The following is a 15,424-nucleotide window of genomic DNA, read 5'->3' on the forward strand; positions in this document are numbered from 1 at the left end:
TGGTTCATAGGTTAGCACTGCAGCCTTGCAGCGCTGGGGTCCTGGGTTCAAATCCCACCAAGGACAACATCTGCAAGGAGTTTGTATGTTCTCCCAGTGTTTGCGTGGGTTTCTTCCAGGTACTCTGGTTTCCTCCCACATTTACAAAGACATACTGCTAGGGAACCTAGATTGTGAGCCCCATCGGGGACAGTGGCAATAATGTCTGTAAAGCACTGTGAAATTAATAGCGCTATATAAATCAGTAAAAATAAATATTACCAGCATATAGGGACCAAATGATACCACGTACAAGGAGAAATACTACCACGCCGTGACCAGACCACAAATTACCAACACATAGTGCCCGAATACTACAATACTGATTATGAATACAAACCAATATACTAGCAGCACTGTTATTACCACCAGTGACAATATACACAGTACCTCTGTATATAGTGTCAGTGTACAGGTAATACAGTGATCACAGGTGACATTATACACAGGAGATCTGTATATAGTGTCAGTGTACAGGTAATACAGTGACCACCAGTGACATTATGCACAGGAGCTCTGTATATGGTGTATAGTGTACAGGTAATACAGGGATCATCACCAGTGGCATTATATACAGGAGCTCTGTATATAGTGTCAGTGTACAGGTAAATACAGTGACATTATACACAGGGACTCTGTATATAGTGTACAGGTAATGCAGTGACCACCAGTGACATCATACACAGCTCTGTATATAGTGTCAGTGTACAGGTAATACAGTGATCACAGGTGACATTATACACAGGAGATCTGTATATAGTGTCAGTGTACAGGTAATACAGTGATCACCAGTGACATTATACACAGGAGCTCTGTATATGGTGTATAGTGTACAGGTAATACAGGGATCACCGGTGACATTATACACAGGAGATCTGTATATGGTGTATAGTGTACAGGTAATACAGGGATCACCGGTGACATTATACACAAGAGCTCTGTATATAGTGTCAGTGTACACATAATACAGTGATCACCAGTGACATTATACAAAGAGCTCTGTACACAGTATACAGTATATAGTGTAAGTGTACAAGCAACACACTGACTCACCGGTGACATCTGTAGTTGAAGTCTTTTTTCTTCATCCAGTGCAGACCGCCATTACTTCTTCCAGGAAAGACTCCTCTCTGCAGAAAATAACATAGGCAGCTATAGCTGATCGCTTCCAGAGCACATACCCCACTATTTTCCTCGACTTCTATACTATGTCAGATGAAGAAAAAAAAAGACATAGTGCCACCCTGCACAGTAGCAGGACCCCCTTTTGTTCTCCCCATGGAAGACAGTAAGTTCAAAAATAAATTACAGCAGTAATAATGTCCCCTGATTGGCCCCTACAGTAATTATGTCCCCACTTGCCACCATAAACCAATAATGTATGTACCTCATCCTGACCTCAATACAGTAATTATGTCACCCCTTTATTTAATAAGTTGCCAGATCCTTGGCCCCTTTATTTAATGTCTCCATCTTGGACCCGAATGTCCACCTTAATAAGGTCCCTATCCTGGGCCCCTTCCAGTAATAATATCCTCATTCTGGGCCCTTTATTTAATGTACCCTCCCTGGGCCCCTATGTCCGTTCCTTGGCCACTACCTTGCCCAACTACAGAGGGGGGATTCTTCTCACCTTCCTGTGCTCCCCAGCATCCTCTTGTGGCTTCATATTCGGCGTGGTCGTTACAATGGCTGCCGACTGCAGCTGTGACAGGGTGCTCTGCTCTGTGACAGGCCGCGCGCTGACGTCACATAGCAGTAGCATTGAAAGGCCGCCGGCATATCAAAGGCTGCACTAGTCTTTTAACAAAACTGCTATGTGACTTCAACACATGGCCTGTCACAGAGAAGAGCGCCCTGTCGCAGCTGCAGCGGGCATTCATCCTGATGTGCGTTGTCGCCAGGGTCGGCTCCAGGTTTTCATGGGCTTCGGGCGAAAGACTATCAGTGGACCCCTTTAACACATGCCACGATTCCTGATGCACAGATAAAAAAAACAGATATAGTACAATATATAGGCACCACACGGTGCACCATACAGTATTATGGTCAACACATAGTGCTCCATACAGTATTATGGGCACCTCATAGTCCTCCATACAGTATTATTGGCCCCATATAATGCTCCTCCATACAGTACAGCAACCACATAGTCCGCCATACAGTATTATTGGCCCCATATAATGCTCCTCCATACAGTATTATGGGCACCTCATAGTCATCCATACAGTATTATGGGCAACCACATAGTGCTTCATACAGTATTATGGGCACCACATAGTCCGCCATACGGTATTATGGGTAACCACATAGTCCGCCATACAGTATTATGGGCAACCACATAGTCCTCCATACAGTATTATTAGCCCCATATAATGCTCCTCCATACAGTATTATTGGCCCCATATAATGCTCCTCCATACAGTATTATTGGCCCCATATAATGCTCCTCCATACAGTATTATTGGCCCCATATAATGCTCCTCCATACAGTATTATGGGCACCTCATAGTCCTCCATACAGTATTATGGCCAACCACATAGTCCGCCATACAGTATTATTGGCCCCATATAATGCTCCTCCATACAGTATTTTTGGCCCCATATAATGCTCCTCAATATAGTATTATGGGTCCCATATAATGCTCCTCCATACAGTATTATGGGCACCTCATAGTCCTCCATACAGTATTATGGCCAACCACATAATCCTCCATAAAGTATTATGGGCCCCATATAATCCTCCTCCATACAGCACATCATGGGCCCCCTGCTCCTACATGCAGTATTGTGGGCCCCGTGCTCCTCCACACAGTATTATGCCCACCCCAGCTCCTCCACACAGTATTATGGGACCCTGCTCCTCCATACAGTATTATGGGACCCCGCTCCTCCACACAGTATTATGCTCCCCCGCTCTCCTCCATACAGTATTATGCATCCCTGCACCTCCATACAGTATTTTGGGACCCCCCGCTCCTCCATACAGTGTTATGGGACGCCGCTCCTCCACACAGTATTATGCCCCCAGCTCCTCCACACAGTATTATGCCCTCCCGCTCCTCCACACAGTATTATGCCCCCCCGCTCCTCCACACATTATTATGCCCCCCAGCTCCTCCACTCCACACAGTATTATGCCCCCCCGCTTCTCCACACAGTATTATGCCCCCCACTCCTCCACACAGCATTATGCCCCCCTCAGCTCATCCACACAGTATTATGCCCCCACTCCTCCACACAGCATTATGCTCCCCCCCCCCCCTGTTCCTCCATACATTAAAAAAAAAGTTAAATTCTCACCTCTCCCATTGACCATCGCTGGTCCGGTGCACTCAGCGTCCCTCCGGCTCTGCAACGCTCAGGACAAAGAGGCTGAGCGTGCAGTGATGACGTCATCGCACCCTCTGCCCTGAAACGTCGCAGAGTCAGAAGGCGCTGAAGACACTGCAGCTGCCGCCGGAACGAGTAGAGGGGAGTATTAGAAGGGGGGTCCGATGCCAGCACTGGCACCAGGGGGCCCATGGTCATGGCGGCAGTCGGCGCCGCCCGAAGATTTAAAGGGCCCGCATCCTTTTTTTTTTCCTCCTCCTCCTGCTCTCTGGGGCGGGGACCACCGGGCATTTCACCGGTGTCCCGGTGGGCCAGTCCGACCCTGGTTCTGATGACAATAGTCTAATGTGTATAGAGACCTTTAGGTTCATCAGGAGACCACACAGAGGAAAGGTACATAAGGCCGTTACATAGTGCTTGACATTCCATTTTTAAGAACAGACAAATGTAATTAATGTCAAAATGAATCTGTTGCGTAAATGATGCTCTTGGAAGCAGAAGGATTCTGTTGATTATTAAGGGATCCATCTGACTTCATTTTTTAGAATGGAAAAAAGTTCTCCATGAAGTGCTGTTTGTTCCATTCTACAAACTGCTAATAAAAGTGATAGAAATACAATGTCCAAATGCAAGTGTGCATGTAGCCTTACATGGGACTGCAATAGCTTTCTGTAATAAGAGAACCTCGTGTGAAAAATACATCAGGGTCGGACAGGGACTGAAAATCAGCCCTGGCACACAAACCAAAGCAGCCTACACGCAAATCTTTTTTTGGCTGTAGGGACCACCAGACTGTATGTGCAGGGGATTATTTTGGGTGCCATTACACTATGTTGGCGAACAGTAGGAGCCATCAAATAGTGTTGGGGCCACTGGAGATCTTAATGTGTGTGTATGGGTGGGGACTGTGGGGTCATCACTGTGTGTGGGCACTGAATGGGAATCATGCTGTACATGTGGAGGGTACTGTGATGGAATTCACTGTGAGGGTATCCTGTGTTCATGGAAAAATGTGTTGGTATCATTCTTTATGGTGACCATTAATGGGTTATCGTAGTGGGTGAGATCACTAAGGGGGTGTAATAGGGGAAAATGACTTTGTAAGGCTACTTTCACACTTGCGTTTACCTGATCTGCGGCAGGCTGCGGACTTCCTCCGTGAAGCCCCGCCCTCGGCCGCACCTCCGCCGCTAGCTTCGCCTACTTCTGCATGCGGCCAGCATGCGACCTCTGTACCTATCTTTAACATTAGGTACGCAGGTCGTGCCGCTGTATGCGGATGCTGCCGCATGCGTCGTTTTGACGATGCGGCGACCAGCGTAGGACGCAGCCTGTAGCATTTTTTTTTCCGCATCGTCAAAATGACGCATGCGGCAGCATCCGCATACAGCCGCATGACCTGCGTACCTAATGTTAAAGATAGGTACGGAGGTCGCATGCGGGCCGCATGCAGAAGTAGGCGGAGCTAGCTGCGGAGGTGCGGCCGGGGGCGGGGCTTCACGGAGGAAGTCCGCAGCCTGCCGTAGATCAGGTAAACGCAAGTGTGAAAGTAGTCTAAGTGCTACATGTCCCTCTCTCTGCCTTTAAGAATCTGGCAGATACAGCCTTCTGTGACTGCACCTATGTGCTGTGAGCCCACTGACATTTTTTAGTTTTGGAAGGGGAAACCCCAAGTAGGATGTCTGCTTTGGAGCCCCATGACTTCTATGTATGCCCCTAGCTGCAGGAGGACCTAAGGTCAGGTCATATTATGATGATTAGACTTTATAGACTCAGCCCATCCTCCCACCTTATTAAAGGGGTTTTCCACCTAGTGAAAATGTTTAGTCACCAGTGCTGAATACTAACAGAGTGCAATGATCAGATTTAGCTTTATTAGGTGGCTCAAGCAGTTGTCACATGGCCATAAGTATGCTTTTTATCAGATTCATTTCCATTTCTCTTAAAGGGGTTATTTAAGTCCCCAAGTCTGCATTTACTCTGTTACTCTATGTGACTGTAGACTTGTGATTCCTCACGTCGTACACACTGCACGCTGTGGGGATTCTTTGGTGTCGGAGCTGGGAATGGTGGTCAGTCGGTCAAGTGACCGCGGGTAGGCGATATGCAAACGCCGGGCCATATTCGCACTTGCAATATACATACTAGTGAAACATAGCATGAATGCAGACACTTGTGGATTTAGACTGGATGACCCCTTTAAGAGATATGGATGAGAATCTGTTTGGTAAAAAGCGTACTTCCAGTCACATGTCAACTGCTAGTGCTCCTAGTAAAGCCAAATCCAAATATTACACTCTGCTCGTATTCAGCACTGATGACTAAACATTTGCACTGGTTGTAAAATTCCTTTAATGTTACAACCATATAAAGAAAAAATTAAAGTGGTTGTCCAGTCAGGAGATATTAATGACCTTTCCACAGGATAAGGCCGGCCTCACACTCAGCGTATGTAAATACGGTCCGTTTTTTACGGCCGTAATACGCAGAAAAGTCCCCAAAATAGTGGTCCGTATGTCATCCGTAGTCAGGGTGTGTCAGCGTATTTTGCGCATGTCATCCTCCGTATGTAATCCGTATGGCATCCGTACTGCGATATTTTGTCGCAGGCTTGCAAATCCGACATAATGGATTTATGTGCTCAAATGTTCGTTAAAACATATATACAGTATATATATATGTATATATATATATGTCATTGAGACACATATATATATATTCTGTATTTATATTTAATTCAGCGCGATATATGTGAAAAGCCGGTAATTCAATTGCCGGCTTCTCATTTCTCCTTCCCAAACCCGACATGATATGAGACATGGTTTACATACAGTAAACCATCTTATATCCCCTTTTTTTTGCATATTCCATACTACTAATGTTAGTAGTGTGTATGTGCAAAATTTGGGTGCTGTAGCTGCTAAAATAAAGGGTTAAATGGCGGAAAAAATTGGCGTGGGCTCCCGCGCAATTTTCTCCGCCAGAGTGGTAAAGCCAGTGACTGAGGGCAGATATTAATAGCCAGGAGAGGGTCCATGGTTATTGCCCCCCCCCCCCCCCCTGGCTACAAACATCTGCCCCCAGCCACCCCAGAAAAGGCACATCTGGAAGATGCGCCTATTCTGGCACTTGGCCACTCTCTTCCCACTCCCGTGTAGCGGTGGGATATGGGGTAATGAAGGGTTAATGTCACCTTGCTATTGTGAAATAAACCAGCAAACTATATAAATTATATATATATATATATATATATATATATATATATATATATATATATATATATATATAAGTAAGGTGAATAAATATAGTAAATCTATCTATCTATCTATCTATCTATATATTAAACAAGATATATGAGGTACAGGGTAAAACTAAAACCCAAAACCATAGACTAAAAGAAGGAAAATAAATCCAGGCTAGGATATACGTATATTTATCTTGATAGCAGAAGGTCAAATTACAAAAAATATAGAAAAATGGAAAAGATGTGCACTTCATGACATATAATAGTACAATTAATAAATATAAAAAAATAGCCCACAGTAAGGTATTACAAGAAAACCTGATGCTGAAAGAAGTAGAATAAATAATGAGTGAACATGAAAAAGTGAGGACCATCCAATAAAGTAAAAAGAATGTTATTTAAAATTTGCAAAAGTGCATCAAACATTAGCATAAAAGTAAATATTGAAAAGGTGAATTAATAAGTAAGGTGCACAAGTGCCACAGCAAAAAAAGGGGGAGAAGGTGTTCACACCGGCCAAGCATAAATAAAAGGGGCCAATATATATATATATCTCAGAGTCAGTGCTCTGCCAAATACAAGATCAGTGAATAATGTAACTAACAATACCAGCATACAGGATACCTTTAGGGGTTAATGTCCGTGTGTATATTGGCACCATTTATTTATGCTTGGCCGGTGTGAACACCTTCTCCCCCTTTTTTTGCCCCGTTTTTGCTGTGTAAAATACCACATCCTAGATATCACTGAATGAAACATTTCAGTTGCAAATCTTTAGTCATTACATAGTGGAATGTGTTGAGAACAATAAAACATAAAAATGATCAATGTAAATCAAAATGAATATCCCATGGAGGTCTGGATTTGGAATGATACTCAAAATCAAAGTGGAAAATCAAATTACAGGCTGATCCAACTTCAGTGGAAATGCCTCAAGACAAGGAAATGATGCTCAGTTCTGTGTGTGGCTTCCACGTGCCTGTATAATCTCCCTACAACGCCTGGGCATTCTCCTGATGAGGTGGCGGATGGTCTCCTGAGGGATCTCCTCCCAGACCTGGACTAAAGCATCCGCCAACTCCTGGACAGTCTGTGGTGCAACGTGACGTTGGTGGATGGTGCGAGACATGATGTCCCAGATGTGTTCAATCGGATTTAGGTCTGGGGAACGGGCGGGCCAGTCCATAGCTTCAATGCCTTCATCTTGCAGGAACTGCTGACACACTCCAGCCACATGAGGTCTGGCATTGTCCTGCATTAGGAGGAACCCAGGGCCAACCGCACCAGCATATGGTCTCACAAGGGGTCTGAGGATCTCATCTCAGTACCTAATGGCAGTCAGGCTACCTCTGGCGAGCATATGGAGGGCTGTGCGGCCCTCCAAAGAAATGCCACCCCACACCATTACTGACCCACTGCCAAACCGGTCATGCTGAAGGATGTTGCAGGCAGCAGATCACTCTCCACGGCATCTCCAGACTGTGTCACGTCTGTCACATGTGCTCAGTGTGAATATACTTTTATCTGTGGAGAGTACAGGGCGCCAGTGGCAAATTTGCCAATCCTGGTGTTCTGTGGCAAATGCCAAGTGTCCTGCACGGTTTTGGACTGTGAGCACAACCCCCATCTGTGGACGGCGGGCACTCAGACCATCCTCATGGAGTCGGATTCTAATCGTTTGTGCAGACACATGCACATTTGTGGCCTGCTGGAGGTCATTTTGCAGGGCTCTGGCAGTGCTCCTCCTGTTCCTCCATGTACAAAGGCTGAGATAGCGGTCCTGCTGCTGGGTTGTTGCCCTCCTACGGCCCCCTCCACGTCTCCTGGTGTACTGGCCTGTCTCCTGGTAGCGCCTCCAGCCTCTGGACACTACGCTGACAGACACAGCAAACCTTCTTGCCGCAGCTCGCATTGATGTGCCATCCTGGATGAGCTGCACTACCTGAGCCACTTGTGTGGGTTGTAGAGTCCATCTCATGCTACTACGAGTGTGAAAGCACAACCAACATTCAAAAGTGACCAAAACATCAGCCAGAAAGCATTGGTACTGAGATGTGGTCTGTGGTCCCCACCTGCAGAACCACTCCTTTATTGAGTGTGTCTTGATAATTGCCAATAATTTCCATCTGTTGTCTATTCCATTTGCACAACAGCATGTGAAATTGATTGTCAAACAGTGTTGCTTCCTAAGTGGACAGTTTGATTTCACAGAGGTTTGATTTACTTGGAGTTATATTATGTTGTTTATACATGTTCCTCACACGCACATGCACATGTTCCTCACACCTAGCTCTATCCACCCATCTTATCCTATCCTTCACCAACCTTGATGCTAATCAAATGTACTATTAACTGCAATCTGTGAATTGCTCCCTGCTGTGAACTGCCCCCCACCTCCTTTCTCCTCCCTCTTCCTCTCTCACCTGGCTTCATTTCATGGACTCTTCAAATGGTATAAGTTGCATGGTACTGGTCAGATATGGCCTTGGTCAGATGTGACATCATTTGAAGTGACATCTTTAAAGTGTCATCAGAAATATTGCAGAAATAGTCCAGAAATCAGACAGACGGTAAGACTAATCACTATCTTCTAAATTTACTTGCCTTTCTTTTCCTCCCCTGCTCTTTAACCATACTCACATTTTCCCCACCGTTTTTGCTCCACTAATCATCACTTGCCTTCACCTACCTGTTTCCCTTTCTCCGCTTATTCTCACTGCTGGCGACACATCCCCCAATCCTGCCCCCCCGCCTCATACATTACTACCCCTCACACTGTCCTTCTCACACTATGAGAAACTTTCGCAACCCCTCACACTTGAAACCTGTGCCACTGACCCCCACCACCCTGCTTCCCCTCTCTGGGGCACTTTGGAATGCCCGCTCTGTCTGCAACAAGCTCCACATGGTCCATGATCTCTTCGCTTCCCGCAACCTTTCCTTCCTGGCCCTCACTGAGACCTGCCTGACGCCCCCTGACGCGGCCTTGCCTGCAGCACTGAGCTACGGTGGCCTCCAATTTACCCACACTCCTCGCTCTGGCAACAGACATGGTGGATGAGTGGGTATCCTTCTTTCTAAAAACTGCTCCTTCAACCCTATCCAACCCCCACCCTCCCTTATCCTCCCTTCTTTCGAGGTTCACTCAGTCCGTATTTACACTCCCTCCAATCTCCAAATGGCCGTCACCTGGCTCAGCCACTGCCTTCATCGACCAATTCTCCACCTGGCTCCTTCACTTTCTCTCTGCCGACATCCCAACCATCATCATGGGCGACTTTAATATCCCTACTGACACCCACCAGCCAGCAGCCTCCAAACTACTGGCCCTTACTTCATCCTTTGGACTCACCCAGTGGTCCTCCACAGCCACCCACACAGACGGACATACACTAGACCTCATCTTCACCCGCCTCTGTTCCTTATCTAATCTCACAACGTCTCCCTTCCCCCTATCTGACCACCATCTACTCACCTTCTCATCCTTGTCCTCCTCACCTGCCCCCCATGTCCAGCCATTACCACATCCTCGCAGAAACCTCACACATCTAGACATTCACAGACTCTCAGACTCTCTCCTACCCCTGTCCTCCATATCTTCACTGCACGACACGGACAGCGCCACCGCTTTCTATAACTCCACCCTCACATCAGCCATAGACTCAGTCGCTCCTCTCATGCATGGCACAGTGCGACAAACCAATAGGCAACCTTGGCATAACAATCTCACAAAAAAACTTCGACAAGCATCCAGGGTTGCGTAGCGGCGTTGGAAGAAAACACGCCTGCCAGACGACTTCACTGCTTTCAAACAAGCTACATTTGACTTCAAATCAGCCCTCACCTTGGCTAAACAGACCTATTTCACTAACCTTGTATCTTCACTATCCTACAACCCAAAACAACTGTTCAGCACATTTAACTCTCTCCTCCGCCCACCACTACCACCTCCAACTCCCTTCATCTCTTCCGAGGACTTTGCCACCTACTTCAAAAACAAGATCGACCAAACAAGGCAAACCTTTACTTGTCCACCACCCCAACCACTCCATATACCAGACCTCTGCCCTTCCCTAATAACCTTCCTCTCCAACATCACCGAAGGACAGCTTACTCGCCTCTTTTCCAAATCACACCTTACCACCTGTGCACTTGACCCCATCCCTTCCCACCTGCTCCCCAACCTCACTAACACGCTTATTCTGGCCCTAACCCATCTCTTCAACCTATCTCTCTCTTCTGGTACCTTCCCCTCTGCATTCAAACATGCCACCATCACACCCATCCTCAAAAAAACTAACCTTGACCCAACTGCTATGCCCAGCTATCGCCCCATATCACTGCTCTCTTTTGCTTCAAAACTCCTTCAGCAGCATGTCCATAGTCAACTTTCCTCCCACCTCTCATCTAACTCTCTCCTTGACAGCCTCCAATCTGGCTTCCGCCCCCACCACTCCACCGAAACTGCCCTGACAAAAATTACAAATGACTTAGTCACAGCCAAAGCTAACAGACAGTTCTCCATTCTCCTCCTTCTTGACCTGTCCTCTGCTTTTGACACAGTCGATCACTGCCTACTGCTACAGATTCTTTCTTCTCTTGGCATCAAAGACCTTGCCCTGTCCTGGATTGCTTCATACCTATCCAACCGCACATTTAGCGTTTCCCACTCCCACACTACCTCCTCATCCTGCCCTCTCTCTGTTGGAGTCCCTTAAGGCTCTGTCCTAGGGTCCCTACTTTTTTCCATCTATACCCTTGGCCTAGGACAACTCATAAAGTCCCATGGCTTCCAGTACCACCTGTATGCAGACGATACTCAGATCTACCTCTCAGGACCAGATGTCACCTCCCTGCTGTCCAGAATCCCGAAGTGTCTGTCAGCCATATCCTCCTTCTTCACCTCTCGCTTCCTAAAACTCAATGTAGACAAAACCGAATTCATCATCTTTCCCCCACCTCACGTATCCCTCCTACCCGATCTATCTATTATGGTAAACGGCATCACGCTCTCTCCCGCTCCTGAAATTTGCTGCCTCGGGGTAACTCTCGACTCTGCCCTGTCCTTCAAACCTCACGTCCAAGCTCTTGCCACCTCCTGTCGCCTCCAACTCAAAAATATTGCCAGAATCCGTTCCTTCCTCAGCCCACAATCTACCAAAACTCTTGCGCATGCTCTCATCTCCCGCCTCGATTACTGCAACACCCTCCTCTGTGGCCTCCCAGCTAACTGTCTTGCACCACTCCAGTCTGTCCTCAACTCTGCTGCCCGGCTAATCCACCTCTCTCCTCGCTACTCCCCTGCTTCTCCCCTCTGCAAATCCCTCCACTGGCTCCCAATCCCCCAACGAATTCAGTTCAAACTACTAACACTGATCTACAAAGCCATCCACAGCCAGTCCCCTCCCTATATCTCTGAACTAATCTCCCAATATCTTCCCTCACGTAATCTTCGTTCGTCCCAAGACCTCCTACTCTCCTCCACACTTATTCGTTCCTCACACAACCACCTCCAAGATTTCTCCCGAATATCCCCCAACCTCTGGAATTCCATGCCTCAACACATCCGATTATCCACCACCCTCGGATCCTTCAGACGGAACCTGAAAACCCATCTCTTCAGGAAAGCCTACAGCCTACAATAACCATACCACTGCCGGAGCCACCGCCGCCAGAGCCGCCGCCTCACCACCGCCAGAGTCGCCACCTCACCCCTACCTTCTGTCTCTTCCCCACTATCCCATAGAATGTAAGTTCGCAAGGACAGGGTCCTCTCCCCTCTGTACCAGTCTGTCACTGTAAACCTGTTTACTGTAAATGATATCTATAACCCTCTATGTAACCCCTTGCTCATGTACAGCACCATGGAATTAATGGTGCTAAATAAATAAATAATAATAATAGTCTGTTGTTTAAGTGTTCCCTTTATTTTTTTGAGCAGTGTATATTGAGTGAGGTTATGCAAGCTATTCAGAATATGTCTGTAAGTATGCATCCTGCATATTTAATCATGTGACCGCCTGCTCCAGCCAGCGCTGGAGAATCCTCACAGCTTGTGTAGTCATATAGAATGCAGAGTGCAGACTTTGCGATAAGCCTGGACAACCCCTTTACGGGTATGTGCAGTCAGTAATTGGCAGCACTTTGGATGCAGCACACGTATGCTGCTGTAACATCCGGACGCTACGTATTGAAAGCTGCGGATGTACGCAGCGTCCAACCTGCAGCGTTTACTGACCGTGTGCACCTACCCTGAAAATTATTGTTCTTAATTATCCTTCAATATACAAGCAGCATTATTGTTTCACACTGTCCTCCCCCAGCCCCATCACATACATCATGCAAAAAAACATTGGTGATCTTTGTAGGGGCTGATTGTGATAGGACTTCACAAAATTTATGGATAGGTAGTCAGTGTGTTAGCTGCACTGTAAGGTATATAAAGAGAACATATATAGGTGCCATCCCTATTCAGAGGGGTACGTATTGTACAGAGTTCAAAAACATAAAAGACCTAGTACGCCCTGCACATTAGGCAGTCTGATGTACTTCATAAACTAGGTGAGCTACAGCTCAGCGCATTTTTCCTTTTGGGCTCATTTATTAAACACGGCCATATGTATACCCAGGACCATTTTCTCCCTGGCCCCATATGCTCTTCCTTGATTATTTCTTACATAAATTTTTTTTGCAGACGCCTACACCATTATTAATTGGTATTCTAGCGACTTGATGCCACAATATACATGTTACAGTCTCCTCACACATGGTGAGGTCTTTTATGTTTTTGAACTCTGTACAATACGTACCCCTCCGAATACCTTACAGTGCAGCTAACACACTGACTACCTATCCATAAATTTTGGAACCACAGTGGATGTATAGCCTCTTCATGTTCTGTCCACACTGAGCGACTTGTATTAGGTGAGAGTTCCTATATATTTCCCATATATTTGGTACTTGTTTGCATCTTCCCTATACAATGGGTATTTACCAATATCTATATGCTATGTTTCAGCCACGGTCGATTACTAACCTGACGCTTTAGGCCCAAATGTGACATTGGTCCTTAACCACACCCGGTTAGTATACAGACAGGACACATTACTTGCGTCACCTATACTGGACACCTAACCACGGAATTCATTTCTCATCATTGCAGGGAAACTATCTTTCCTGTTAAGTCCATCTATGTTCTAATCCCATGTTCAAGGACCCACTTAATGTCCAAAGACATCTAACATATTTACCATATAAGCAGTCGGGTATGTAAAAGTTACCTCTTATCCTCTCCTTAACTCTCCTACCCTCTGATCCATCACAATCCACTCATTTGGTATGAGATTTATCTTGTTATCTCTCTTTTTTTGTTTCTTATTTGACTTTACCTATTATTGTATGATATACAATTATTTGTATTCTGTTATGTATTTGAATGCAGTTTACTGAAGAAGGTCTGGTGTTGACTGAAACGTTTATTAATTTAGGACTGCCACCAAAATAAAAAGCTATTTCAAAATCATCACCATAAACAAGTTGCGTGCCAAGTTATTTATTTCCTATAGAAATCATAGCATCTCTTGGACAAATAAGCTCCTGGTGCAGAACTGGCCACTCACTTTAAGACGGGGAACATATAATTATGATAACTCATAAGCCCCAGTCCCAGTAGGCAGCCTGCAGCCAGTTCTGGAGCAGGTAAGGGAAAAGGCCAGGGAATTAGCTGCACAGCTCGACCAACTGCTGCAGCCTCCGTTATAGGGGAGGGAGAGCAGCGTGCGCTATCTCCGCCCACAAAGAATGCCCTGACGTGCCAATGTCAGAGCGTTCTTAACCATATGAGCATTGACTGCTGCGTATGTGCGCCTATAGATCTGCTGTACTCGCAGATTTAAAGGGCTGGTGGCCGGATGAGCGGGTTGGAGGCCGGATGAGTGGGCGGGTGGCCGGATGAGCGGGCGGGTGGCCGGATGAGCGGGCTGGGGGCCGGATGAGCAGGCTGGCGGCCGGATGAGCGGCCGGGTGGCCGGATGAGCGGGCTGGCGGCCGGATGAGCGGACGGGTGGCCGGATGAGCAGGCTGGCGGCCGGATGAGCGGGCTGGTGGCCGGATGAGCGGGCAGATGGCCGGATGAGCGGGCGCCGCCGTCCTGCATCCCAGTATGAATGGACACATCGCGGCCCAGCGGAAAAATGCCAGGTGGGGCAGATTATCAATCCAAGCCTGGAATACACCCACGCTACACATTAGTAAAGCACTTCCCTTCCTAAAGTCATTTTACGGCCAGGGTCACACAACCGTATTCTCTCATCCCAGGGAATCAGGCTGATTTTGATCATATTAAGAAACAAAAAATTGGAGTTCCATACACATAAATTAGTTAAAAAATATAACACAACAATAGAACAAACAAGAGACCCTAGTAAGAGACAAGTCCCAGGCATGAAAGTAAATTATATAAACCATCACAATGGTACTAGTATAAACCACTGCAAATCATAATGGCTATAAATCTTTCTGACACCCAATACAAGTACTGTTCATATAAAATCAGTGCTAACCTAAGTATTGGATGTCCTTAACATAGTGCGTTAGACTTACTTGTCTCTTACTGGGGTCTCTTGTTTGTTCTATTGTTGTTATATTGTGATAAATTGTGCAATAGTATTTGTAATAAAATGTACACTTTTTTAACTAATTTATGTGTATGGAACTCCAATTTTTTGTTTCTTAATGTGCATTGAGAGTATACACTTATTATCCGGTTACTCTATGGGTAAATACACGAAACCACTTGGATATTATTTG

The sequence above is a fragment of the Ranitomeya variabilis genome, chromosome 5 (genome assembly GCF_051348905.1).
Source record: "Ranitomeya variabilis isolate aRanVar5 chromosome 5, aRanVar5.hap1, whole genome shotgun sequence".
In the NCBI taxonomy this organism is placed as follows: Eukaryota; Metazoa; Chordata; class Amphibia; order Anura; family Dendrobatidae; genus Ranitomeya; species Ranitomeya variabilis.